The sequence below is a fragment of the Pleurodeles waltl genome, chromosome 10 (assembly GCF_031143425.1).
Source record: "Pleurodeles waltl isolate 20211129_DDA chromosome 10, aPleWal1.hap1.20221129, whole genome shotgun sequence".
Lineage (NCBI taxonomy): Eukaryota > Metazoa > Chordata > Amphibia > Caudata > Salamandridae > Pleurodeles > Pleurodeles waltl.
This window is the reverse complement of record NC_090449.1, coordinates 930,271,106-930,284,411: the sequence shown is the minus strand read 5'-3', so window position 1 is coordinate 930,284,411 and position 13,306 is coordinate 930,271,106.

The following is a 13,306-nucleotide window of genomic DNA, read 5'->3' as shown; positions in this document are numbered from 1 at the left end:
ATCCGAGGTTGCGTGCGTGGTCTGAGGGGGTTGGTGCGGTGCCAAGGGCCGTGGGCCAACAGGAGTTGTCCCAGGCGGACGGGGTGTTTCCGAGGATGAGGACTTCCGTTTTGTCTGAGTTCAGTTTCAGACGGCTGAGATTCATCCATTCTGCGACGTCTTTCATTCCATCTTGCAGGTTGGTCTTGGTGCTGGTGGGGTCCTTGGTGAGGGAAAGTATCAGCTGAGTGTCGTCGGCGTAGGAGGTGATGTTGATGTTGTGTTTGCGTACGATGTCGGCGAGGGGGCTCATGTAGACATTGAAGAGAGTCGAGCTGAGCGAGGAGCCTTGAGGGACGCCGCAGATGATCTCGGTGGGGTCTGAGCGGAAAGGAGGGAGGTAGACTCTTTGGGAGCGGTTGGAGAGGAAGGAGGTGATCCAGTCCAGGGCCTGTCCTTGGATCCCGGTGGAGCAGAGGCGGGATATTAGGGTTCGGTGGCAGACGGTGTTGAAGGCAGCCGAGAGGTCGAGGAGGATGAGGGCGACTGTTTCTCCGTTGTCCATCAGAGTTCTGATGTCGTCTGTGTCTGAGATGAGGGCGGTTTCTGTGCTGTGATTGGCTCGGAATCCGGACTAAGAGGGGTCGAGTAGGTTGAGAGTGTTTGAGAGTACAGAGGAGTAGAGTGGAGTGGCATGTCGTAGAGTGGAGTGGCATAGAAGGGGGTGCTGTGGCATAGAGTGTACTGGCATAGTGTGGAGTATGAATGGTGTGGTAGTGCACTGCTATTACAGACAAAACATTTTCTATTGAAATTATTATTACATTTGCATTGAAATGTAGGCCCAGATTTAAGAGGGCCTAGCACCTACTTGCACCACATTAGTGTAATTTTTTATGACCCTAATGTGGCCCAAAAAAGCCACATTCACTGCACCATATTACAAAGTGGTGCAATGCATGCACTCACCTCTGCCCCATAGTGCAAGCCTTTACATCGTGCAAGGCAGCCTTGTTTGAGCACCAGTCCAATGGATCCCACCAGCAGCTGGCTAATTTTTGCAGATAAGCTGATGTGCTGTTTTTCCCCCTGCACAATGCAGAATGGCAGGTTTTCACGAAACATTTGTACATTTTGTGTAGGTTTTAGAATGGATTCACCACTGAGGGTACACGACTGGGGTTAAACTTTCATTCTCTTAATATATTCTCCATTTTAGCTGTAATGAATGTTTGTTTTGATATCCTGCAATTTGCACCACAAATTGAATTGTAAGCCTCATAACAGAACACTTTGTAAAAAAAATAGGCTGAATGATGTGGATTGCTTTTCTTATTTGTATATTATTACATGATGTTTGAATTTAAAATAAAAGATAACTTGAAGATTCTGCATATACTTAATAAGGAGGGAGTGAGTAGTAGAATGTTTATAGAAGTTATGCACATTATTATCAAAGATTACTAGACTACTCCCCATTGCCAAAGATGACATTTTCTTTCTTGGGCTTTTGATTAACGAATCATTGATTTTAAGTGTATTAATTGTACTGGATCAGCTAAAGTAAATCATGACTGCAACTCCCAGAATGCATTAGGTTGTGTGAAAAAAAGACACAACTGGAGCCCCTCACTCCTGGTCACGTGGAGTCAACTGTGAACATTATTATTCAACTATTAATATTCAACTTCTGGTCTATCTTTGTTAAACAGCTCTATGTGAGCTTGCATTCCACTTCACCACGTTTGTAATAGTCTGGATGGCAGTGTCATTGAGTGCCAGGTATAGTTTTTAGGTAAATGAGGTATCCCCATGGCTATTTCAACCTCGTTGGGGCCTGGAGCAGAAAATTCCATCCTTCCATCCTGAATTGGCCACTAATAGGGTCATTGGTATTTGAGAATAAGGCTTACAGCAACCTCTGCATCCAACAAATTCCGGATGCCCATGCTCCAGCAGACCTTTCAGTCTGGATCACTGCTTTATCCAGTTAAATATATTTTCTGACTGCAGTCAGTACTGTAGGTCCTTTCCAGTTTGTACAATCAATGGTGGCATTTCAATGAAAGGCTGCAAAGCTGGATTTCAAACAAGTGATGATGAAAGAAGATGCTGCTTCCTGTAGCCCTGGACCCAGGGGATAAAGAAGACAGATTGCTATAAAACTAGGCCCCAATGTAATGGCCATTACACTGGTATAGTTTAGCATGTTCTTTGGAATTATCCATTACGAAAATTATGCAAATTATTATGCCAGCTCGTGTAAACATGATGTCTGTTCAAAGAAAATTTCTGGGGCCTGAAAACAACTTGATCAATGTATGGCTACAACACAAACAACCTGTATGCAAGCATCGTTGCTAACTCAGGCACCAATAAAATAACTCAAAACGTCATTTAGTTAACGTTTTTACATGAAAGAACTGTTTGGGTAAATTTCTCATAATGCATTTTGTTTTAATTTAGGATGCACAGAGGAAGTACCATAAAGAGTTAAGCTACTGCACTGACAATTTCAACTTTCTCCCAAGTAAGTTGAGTGCAGGGCTTTGCAAAATGTTTGTATTGGCAGGTTTCATTGTTTTATTTTGTTTGTTTGTTGCTGATGTTCGAGATTTTAGGTTAGGGAGGGTGCATGCAGGCCCATGTGAAATTATGGGAACAATTACATTTTTGGATGGTGGTCGGTTAAGGTGAATAACATTTCATAATTGTCCTAGCATTTTTGTGAATGTTATCCGGATTTGTCTTCATACTGGGGTGCGTTTTACTTTTTGGTGCCCAGATCTGTGTAGGAGGCGGATGCCTTTTATTATGTTTTCACATTCTCACTATTTGTGAGCTAGAGATATCTTTTATTATTTTAGGGTTTGTGGATGGTCTTGTACTCTCGTGAAATTTAGTTTTATTTTGTCTGCATGTGCCTGTTGGTGGCTACTGTTGGGGTGGCACTAGATGTCCCGGGTCATGTAACCAGATTTTTTTATTGTTATTCCCTATGTGCCGTTTCTCACTGTTTATATGTTGCTGTGCCAAATGTATTGTTGCTGCATTACTGGTGGTGTACTAGGCCCACGGGCAGACGCAGTTACATTTAGGTGTGTATTTGTAAATCCTTTCCCTCCAATCCTTCACGTTTTTGTTGATTGGGAGGAGCAACGGGTTTCAGGCAGGGAGGGCAGCCATGTTCTCTTCTTTTTCTATTCCTCCATGTGGTGACAGTCATTTTATGGACACAGTAAGTGTGTGTCATAGCTAGCCATTTTTGTCTATGTTCTGCATGCCTTCTTTGCTGGTAATGCTGTAATTGCCATGTTGTAGAACTTGCCATGAACAGTGGTTCTTATTGGTATCCTTTACATCTAATCTTAATAGCAGCAAAAATTACTGTAAGTAAAGAACATCATCCAAATTATAAACAATATTACCAAATGCTTCATAATCCAAGAGAAATACTTTTAATCAAAAATTATTATCCAATAGTCAAAGTCCAAATATAAAACTTACAACATAAGTGCACTGTCCCCGCTAAAAAAGAAAACCTTAACTCAAAGTAATGAAATAGAAATGACTGTGATAAAAACTCTTTGTGTGATACTAACAAACAACAAAGTAGCACAGATAAACAATTGGGATGCACACATTTGATCTGGTAACTAAATGGTGACAAAGAAATAGAACTAACTGAACATTAGGATCAACAGTAGACTTTGCATCTTCTAAGCTAGGAATGGACACATCCATGCTATTCCTGAAAAAACAAGATACCTGCCTCCAATGCCTAATCCTGCTCTTCCATGCTCACCTGTAAGTGAGGATGCAAGAGACTGCACTGTGCAGCATGCATATGTTTTTTTCCATAGGAAAAGACATAGGTAGATGGGCACTTCCTTTGAAACAGTTAACTTGCATTACTTAATGTCAAATGATGATACTTGTGATGGATATGAAAGACTTAGCTTAGGTAAATGTGGTATTTCATGTCTGGTCGGTGGTATTTTGGTTCAGGATGAATGCTGGAGTGTTACTAAAGTTTCTTCAGATAAGTATAACTGTAAGTATAACTATTACTGTTGAATTTCCATGGTTTTGTATAGGTAAAATATCAACATAACTATACCATCCCTGTAACCTTTGTTTATTTCAGCGAATTTCTATGTTTTTTTTCTGCACACGTTAATATTTCTGTCAGGTTGCGCCAAGTCAGGGCCTTGTTTTTCCACAGGATCCAAGGAGGATCCATGAATCTGCAGATCAGCCGAAAACAATTGGACAATTGTTTGCCCTTGAGTGGTTCCTATGGGATGCTTCCTTGTGTCCTATAGAGTCAGGATACCTGTATCCTGGTCCCTTATATGTTTTTACACTGCTTTTTTCCCACCCCCCAGTCAATGTAAGAAACAAAATGGTGGCTGCAACTTTTCTGTCAGGTTTCGGCCAGCCAATCAGAGCCTTTCTTTTCATCTTAATCTGAGGAGGATTTGAGGAGGATCCGAGTCACTATATATACAAATTTGATTTTCATTTAATAACTAGAAAACTGAATGAATTTACACAAAATCACAAAAAGGGCCCTTTCCTCCAAATTTGGTGTAATTCCGTCCAGTGGTGCGGGCGCTATTGCTGTTCAATATCTTTATGGAAAAATTCATGGGGAATAAGCATTTTGGGAGGGCCCCTTTTCCTGGCCCCCGCTTGATGGATCACCCTGAAACTTTCCAGACAGACGCTGAAATGAGCATTGTATTTGGAAAATTTTGTGAAGATTCATCAAACGGTGCCAAAGTTATTAGCAAAAAAAAAAAAATATATTCTATAGAGACTAGGTCCTAACCATAACTAACTACTGGCAACTGCCAGTAGGTAAAAAAAAATATATATATATATATATATATATATATATATATATATATATATCTCAAAACAAATCCCTTTCAGGGTTAGAGTGCTGCATAAATTATGCAAAAAAAGAGAATAGAGAACTCTGGGTAGTTCCCAAGTTGAGGTGGAGAGCAGCTCTAGTAAGGAGCACCCTGCAGAGAGGTTTAGCTTTGTCCAGACACAAGGGAGCACCCAGTATAAGTCAAAACAAATCCCTTTCAGGGTTAGAGTGCTGCATAAACACTCTTTTTTTGCATAATTTATGCGGCACTCTAACCCTGAAAGGGATTTGTTTTGACTTATACTGGGTGCTCCCTTGTGTCTGGACAAGGCTAAACCTCTCTGATGAGCTCTAATGAGAGCGAAACACGTGTCAGGGGTTGCTTTTACTCATTCCAGGTTGGCTTGGATGGTATTTTACCAGTCCAAAGCTGTAATACTGTGCCTGGAATAGTAAATGGCTTTTGTCATTTTGCAGATTGGCAAGGTTGACACTGTGTCAAACCTATGCTTAAAGACTTTGCTGTACAAATGGCAAAAGACTTTGTCACTATCTAGCTCGGCGTGGATAGCACTGTGCTGATCCAATGCTTAAAAACTTTGCTAGATAAACAGACATTTGAGGTGAGCAAATCTAGAGTGTCGCTGGTGTTGCAGGGTGCTCCTTACTAGAGCTGCTCTCCACCTCAACTTGGGAACTACCCAGAGTTCTCTATTCTCTTTTTTTTGCATATATATATATATATCATAAATTATGTCATAGAACATGTTATGAGTAATGTAATATGTGTGGTCATAAGCAGAGCATGACAGGGCACAAGTTCTAGTTAGCTCTGGTGAAATTCTGTGGTATTTTGAGTTCAAAACAATGTTGTCACTGATATATTTACCTAACTATAATGTTACTTTAACCTTTTTTCAGTTAATTTCTCAGTATTTATTTTAACAAAAAAAGATCTTTTATCACACCTAACTATAATGTTACTTTAACCTTTTGATTTTTAAGTGAATTTCTTTTTTTTTTTTACCACATGTAAAACCAACGGCCAGACCGTGCAGCAAACCCCCCAGAGGCTGCCAACCCCATGCTGTGCAAAGCCAAACAAGGTGGGATAGCAATATAATTTGTGGAATTTAGTTTTATTTTCTCCCCAGGGAAGTCCCTATGGGTCCCACCCATGAGGCCCAGGAAGAGCAGGGTATCTGTACCCTGCCCTCTTACAATATTATTTCTTAAAATGTTTAGGACAGGGGACTTAAACCCTGATTTAGATGTAGGTGGTTGCACCACCAAGCCACACTGGATATGGGCCTGAAAAGGCCATCTTGTCGATGGTCTTCCATCTACCCTCTTGAGATGTATTGTGGCTGAGCCGCAGACCACCACTGCGGAGTGCTCTCCCTAGTCGTAAGGCAGGCGGGTTCCAGCCAGCCATATTTAGATGTTACAGTTGGACAGGCAGTGTGCTGGCGGCGGTTAGTGAGAGGGAGGATTTCACTGGACCCATAGGATAACGGACAATTCCAGTGGCCGTGGAAAAGAGATAAGTCACACACGCACACTCTACCTTTCACATATGCATCCCCCTGTATCACACAAAGCACAACACACCATTATCAATTGCCATTACACCACAACCCAACACCTACATGCTGCAAACACACATGCACATACTTCTATCATACAACATAAACACACTAGTAACACTGCACCCACACACAACACAACCACAAAAACCAACACACTCATCTACACAAACACATGCAAACGCAAACACAACTACACACAACACAGCAGCAACCACCACACATTAACATGCACCTGAGTTCTGCATGCAGCAACACAACACACAACACAACATACACAACATCAACGTCATAAGCAAGTGGCACACATACTGACACAACCACATCACCCACTACACCTCCCTTCACCTCACCCAGCTAATTGCATCGCACTACATATACATGTATTAACTCACACACACAACTCAAGCACAACATGACAGGTACATGTCCACTTGCAATGTGCACACATTGGCACAGTTGACAAATGTGAATGTACCGTCATTGTGGTGCCAGCATTCATTTAGCAATGAATACTGATGCCATAAAGACAGTGGTTTGTTAGATATGTGTTGTGTACCAGTGTGTTCACACCTGTGTGTGGCCCACCCATGTCCCCGAAATATGCATGTCACAGTAATTGAAAAAAATTACTTTGACATGTACATGTCTGCAGTGGTCCCATGTGCAGTGACCCCCCAATGTACACAGCCAATACAGGTTGCCTACTTTCGTGTCCAGTGTTTCGTGTTTTATCTGGGGGTCCTGTGGTAGCAGCGACAGAGGGACCTGTCCAGTCATCCAGTCTTGTCCAGCCAGAAACGGATATCAGGAGAAAAGGAGAGTTTTCACATGCTTACCCCCACCCCATCTGCCTAGTAAGAAGTGGAGGTTGGATCTACACTTTTTGCTAGGCGATATGACACAGCTAGCTTCCAGCCAAATTTGGTGTCATTCTGTTAAGCTTGTTTTTGCGGTAGCACTTGTTAAAGAAGTCTATGGGAAATGCATTGGAATTTTCAATTTTGGGACCCCTCTTTTTTCTCTGTCCTTGCATAACAGATCATTCCAAAACTTTCAATGCACAAACTAGGCAAAAAGAGCACATTTTTGCAAAGTTTGTTGGAGATTAGTCAAATTGTGTCAAAGTTATTAGCATCACAAAAGCAACAGCCACTGGGTGATATATCTATACATATATATCACCTCACCAGGTGACCAGTCGAGAAATTACCATTTACGTGCCTTGCACCATTGCATTACAGCTCTGAAATGAACCTTGTTCAACAGTCAACAAGGCTCATTCAGACTTCAGAGCCATAATTCATCAGTGCTATTCGCATAAATTAAATACTCATTTCAAAGTGGAGTGCCCATGTTCATTAGCTTTGTTTCAAAGGAGTGATTCAATAGATAAACAAATAGATATATGCCTCCATTTGAAATGATGCCCAAATGAAACTGAGTGATTATTTTACTTCAAAAGAAGACCATCTCAAGCTAGCAAAGAAAGTAAATTGCAAAACACAGCACAAAATCAACTAGTGCCTTTCCTTGGATGGCTGATTGATGAAAACGGTATCAACAATCATCAAAGTATGAGTTGATGGATATGACCTTCACACACAGAAACTGCACTATGAGAGACAACATTTTGGGGCGATTGTGGGATTTGGTTCTCAGGCTAAAAGGTAAAACTGTGATTTGAAATTGAAGATTGCGAACAACAAAGTGGAGATATGTAGTTGCTGGTGAGGCAACGCTGAGATGTGAAGACATGCATCCTCATAACAGATTTTATTGGACACATCCACTGAATTTATGTGAGGTAAGATCGTTTGCAATGTTTTCATCTTGAAACATACTGACTGCATCTACCTTATGAGATTCTTGTGATCTATTACCTTATACCTCCTTCACTACAAATGTAAATGTGAAAGGTCATGTTCTCTCCTCTGCTTGTGAAAAACAGTATGCTTGACTTCATGTTCAGTAGTTCTTGAATCTCTTCTTGAAAGGTTTTCCTGCGTGTGTCTGGTCTGCTCCACGGTGTTCCATGATCTACCAAGGGTTTTGCAATTTATCTTTGATAAACCTGACAGACGACAGCCAGAGTCCTACCCTGTGTCCCCATGGTGTTTACGGTGATGCAAAAAGGGGCTTTCTGCCCCTCAGTGGAAGAGCTTTCTTCTCAGTCGCAGCACAGCTAGGACAGCTGTCACAAGGTCTTGTTCGAGGATGACAGGATCTTGCATTTCACTATTTTTTATCATTAATTAAAAATTTCCAATCCCTGTGGGTGACAGCTTCATGTTTTTTTAACGGTAAGAGTGAAGAAAATGCGATCATCACATAGAATGCTTTGTAGACTCTTGTTTTTTAAATGGATTTGCATATTTTCTGCTATTAAGCTGTAGTGAACGGCGCTGTGTAAATTAGAATCATATAACTTTGTATCGCTGGTGATGCTGTCATTGTAACAGTTGCACAGCTATGGAATACCATTCCCCTAAGAAATGGCTCTTACAATAAAATTGATCTTCTTAAATCCAGCATTTTCGACTCTTTTCTGCAATCCCAAGAAGCCCTCTGGTGTTAGTCTGCCTTGTATAATTATAAATAGAAATTATTAAACGCTTTTTCCCTGTCTAATCAACATTAGAACATTGGAATGCTGGGGGCTCCATTGAAAACAATGGAGTGCTGCGGGCTTTTACTGGCCGGTAAAAGCCCACAGCGCCAACATTCCAATGTTCGCTTTGTTCACAGCAACAGCTGTGAACAAAGCCTCACGGAGCCCGAGGGGATTTAAATCCCCTCGGGCTCCGTGAACATTTTTTTTTTAATAGAACATTCTGCCCTGTGTGGCAGAATGTTCTAATATAGCCTTAGAACCCGCCGTAGCGGGCTCTACCGGCTATTAAAGGCCCGCTCCCCTTGTTAAATGCCGGAGCCGAAACGCGGGGAGCGGGCCTTTAATAGCCGGTAGAGCCCGCTACGGCGGGTTCTAAGGCTATATTAGAACATTGGAATGCTGGGGGCTCCATTGAAAACAATGGAGTGCTGCGGGCTTTTACTGGCCGGTAAAAGCCCGCAGCGCCAACATTCCAATGTTCGCTTTGTTCACAGCAACAGCTGTGAACAAAGCCTCACGGAGCCTGAGGGGATTTTAATCCCCTCGGGCTCCGTGAACATTTTTTTTTTTAATAGAACATTCTGCCCTGTGTGGCAGAATGTTCTAATAGCCTTAGAACCCGCCGTAGCGGGCTCTACCGGCTATTAAAGTCCCTCTCCCTTGTTAAATGCCCTCGCCTTGGGCTCGGGCATTTAACGCAGGGAGCGGGCCTTTAATAGCCGGTAGAGCCCGCTACGGCGGGTTCTAAGGCTATATTAGGATCATACAGCTTTTCCTTGGAATGTAAAGCGGCACGCTCTTCTGACTTGTGTCAGAACTTTTTTCCCAGATCCAATATTTTTTGCCTAGCTTCCATAGTGAAACTGACCCAGCAAAACGTAAACCTAAAGTACACCACAATATTAAAACATATAGACAACAATAGAAATCCTTAAATAATTTGTTGAATACAAAATAAAAACATAGAGCAAATATCACCTGAAGCATGACATCAAAAGAAAACGCTCACAGAATTAACCCACACTTGAATAGATTAGAAAGTGCAATACAATATCAAATGCAAACTCTTTCCTCGTTTACAAAAAAACAATGTCTTCAAATTATATAAAAATGCACTTTTATAGGCTTAATAAGATTCTACAGGATGGGAGCTAAGTGATCAGAGTGCCACGATTTAGGATAAGTAGAAAAACGCATGTGACCAAGGCCAACATAGTTGGCTCGAAGCACATTAATGTTTAGATTTTGCCTCTGCAGCGCTCGCACTGTGCTTGTGAAATCTACTATATTCAGTATGAATTTAAAAGGGACTTACATCCCGCCTTTGCTTTCCATCGGTTCCTGTGCTTGCCATTTACTTTTCCTCCATTTCTATTGGCTGCAGCATACTATTTCCTCCATTTACCAATACTTGTCCCTTGTGTGTTCCTTATCAGTGTCCTGAGACAAAAGTACTGTTTTAATCTGCTCTGGCCCTTACTTAATGTTTTGGACAAAACACTGTTGAGGTGCTATGTTCATTTCAAACTCCAAGCGTCAGGTGCTGCAACTGGCTGGGAAACAGAATGTAAAGCTTTTGGGGCGTAAAATCTTTACATGAAAAAATGGTGAAGAGCTTTGGTTAATCTTATTTCCCGCTTTATTTTTGTCAAACGCTATGCCAATCATTCTGCAAGATCATCAGGGGAGTTTTTCCATGCCTTCTTTCTCCTCATCTACGGGCATTAGTTTTATAAAACACAACAAAGGAATGTCAATAAATGTGAAAAAAGTCTGATTAACAGTCGGGTTGCTGCATAGAAGTCTTAAATAAAAAAAATAAAGCCTGTGCTTTACATTGATGTTTCTCCAGGGCATGGCATAGTATGTGTTTGCTAGAGGGATCCCATATCACTGCTATCTGTATTACTGCAGGAGGCTCTTACTCTGAAAGTGAATGTTTCGTAGCACACACAGTGAGCATCATGTCACCAAGCGAGGAGTTAAATCTTTCTGCAAAATTACACCCATAATGTAATGTTTGTAATATGTCTATATTTCCAAACTCGGCCCTCATGTTAGTGAATAATCCTCAGCCCCCTATTTCCTACACAGAAGCACTGGCCTGGCTTTTCTGTGAAGCTCTTTTTTTTGGATTGCTCAAGACAGGTTAAGTGCTTTTAGAAGTAGGCTTACTTGTGGCCAATTTTGGGGTAGGGGATTAATGGCCCAGTCTATAGATATGCTAATGTGACAATCCATGCGTTCCTCCTGCTGCTGCTAAAATACTGTCTCCTGCAGGTAGCCATATTCAGGTGAAAAGATGTGACAGCGTGACTTTGTTATGGAGCTTTCTTTCCTGTTGTGTGGATCTCACAGCTTCACCATGATCAGGCTGACTTCCAGTGAGTTAACATCACAGACAGTGCATTCGAATCTAAAGAGGCCATGTGTGTGCCAGATCTTACCTGCACGGTGAAGATACAAATCTCCTTTTGCTGTACAATTAAAATCTGTTAACTAGTGCAGCACCTAGTTAAAACATGCCTATATGCCTGTGTTTATTTGTAAAATATATCAGCCACCATGGAAAATTTCAAAACATTCTAATTAAAGGTTTAAATGTATAAAATTGAAATTTCTTCTAGACAGGTAAACAATGGAAAATAAAATTGCTCCTTTCTCTCTATTTCTTCATACTAGCCTTGCATCATTTTTCTGACCATTTTATAACACGTATGCTTTTCAGGTTTCACCTGCAGAGAGCTTGCGATGTGCTTGTGAAATCTATTGTATTCAATAATAATCCCGCCCTTGCTTTACATTGGTTCATGTGCTTGCCACTTACTTTCCCTCCGTTTCTACTCCTCCCTTTTCATCTTCTCCCTCAGGGAGCTGAAAATACCACCTGACTGCCACCCTAAAACCCACCATCCGGCACCGGTATCCTTCCAGTCCTTTCATGGGTATGGTGATCTTCATCTCTCAGCTGCACCTTCAAGAATGCTAAACTATCTGAGACATGCACTTTGGTTTGGACTCCATCACTCTAGGTGTTATTTCCATTGCTAGGTCTTTCTAACTTTTAACTACTCATTTAACTCCTCCACTTATACTGGCAGAAGTTTAGCTATTATCGCTTGCCCCACATAGCATTTCACTTCAGTTATCAGTGTTTTATTAGGTTATGAATATGTTTCTTTGTAGTGTTCTAACACCATGCCTTCATTTTATGCTGTGTGCCTACCATCCTGCCCTTTGTTGTCTTTAATGCAGTGAACGGGTTCTGTCTAGTTTCATTATTTAGTATCGAGCTTCCAATTTGCCGAGTTTGTTCCCTCTGCCGTGTTACCGGCAGCCCATGCCCTACCTGCCTCTATGTGCTCTTTTGATTCTCACAGTTTTGTTGTTCCCAATAAATCCAGATGCACCTGACCAGTTTACAATAATTGCGTTGATCCTAATTCTTTGTTGCCTCTGGCATGTTATATTGTATTGTATTGTAATAGTATTTATAGAGCGCCTACTACCCCTGACGAGGCGTTGAAGCGCTTTTCGGCGAGTAGCGCGCTACTCCGGAACCCAACTAGAATTAGTGATGTATTAGTATTGGGAAATATGAGTACAGTTTTAGTTTTATTATGAGTTAATCTGAGCCGCGGATATGAGAGTTTGTTAGTTAGATTGACTGGAGTATTGGAGGGGTGGAGGAGGAAAGAAATCCAGAAGTGTTAATTGGGATTATATCCCTCATGAACTCATCCCAAAGGCTTGGGATGAGTAAAGGGGGATGGAGGAGGGAAGAGTCTGTGGAAGGGTTAGGGAGATCATAGTAGCAGGATGAGGTAAATGAGGCCGAATTTAGTAGGGTTGTTTGGGAGGTCATGGTAGGAGAGTGAGGTTTGGTGAGTTAGATGTGGAAGCGGAGGGAAGAGCTTAAGCAGAGTTATTTAGGAAATGAAAGTAGTAGAATGGATTTGGGATGAGTCAGAGTGGGAATGGAGGATAGATTGATAGAGACATGACATATGATGATGAGTAGATAAGTGTGATAAGATGAGAGGAGGGATTCATAGATATCTAGTATAACAACCCACCCAGGAGCCATGCAATGACCGACGAACATGCCAAGCACAGAACATACACACATACATACATATATATATACATATATATACACATACACACACATGAATACACACACATATGCACATATATATGTACATACAATACATAAATAGAACCATGGGTAAATATACTTAGTCA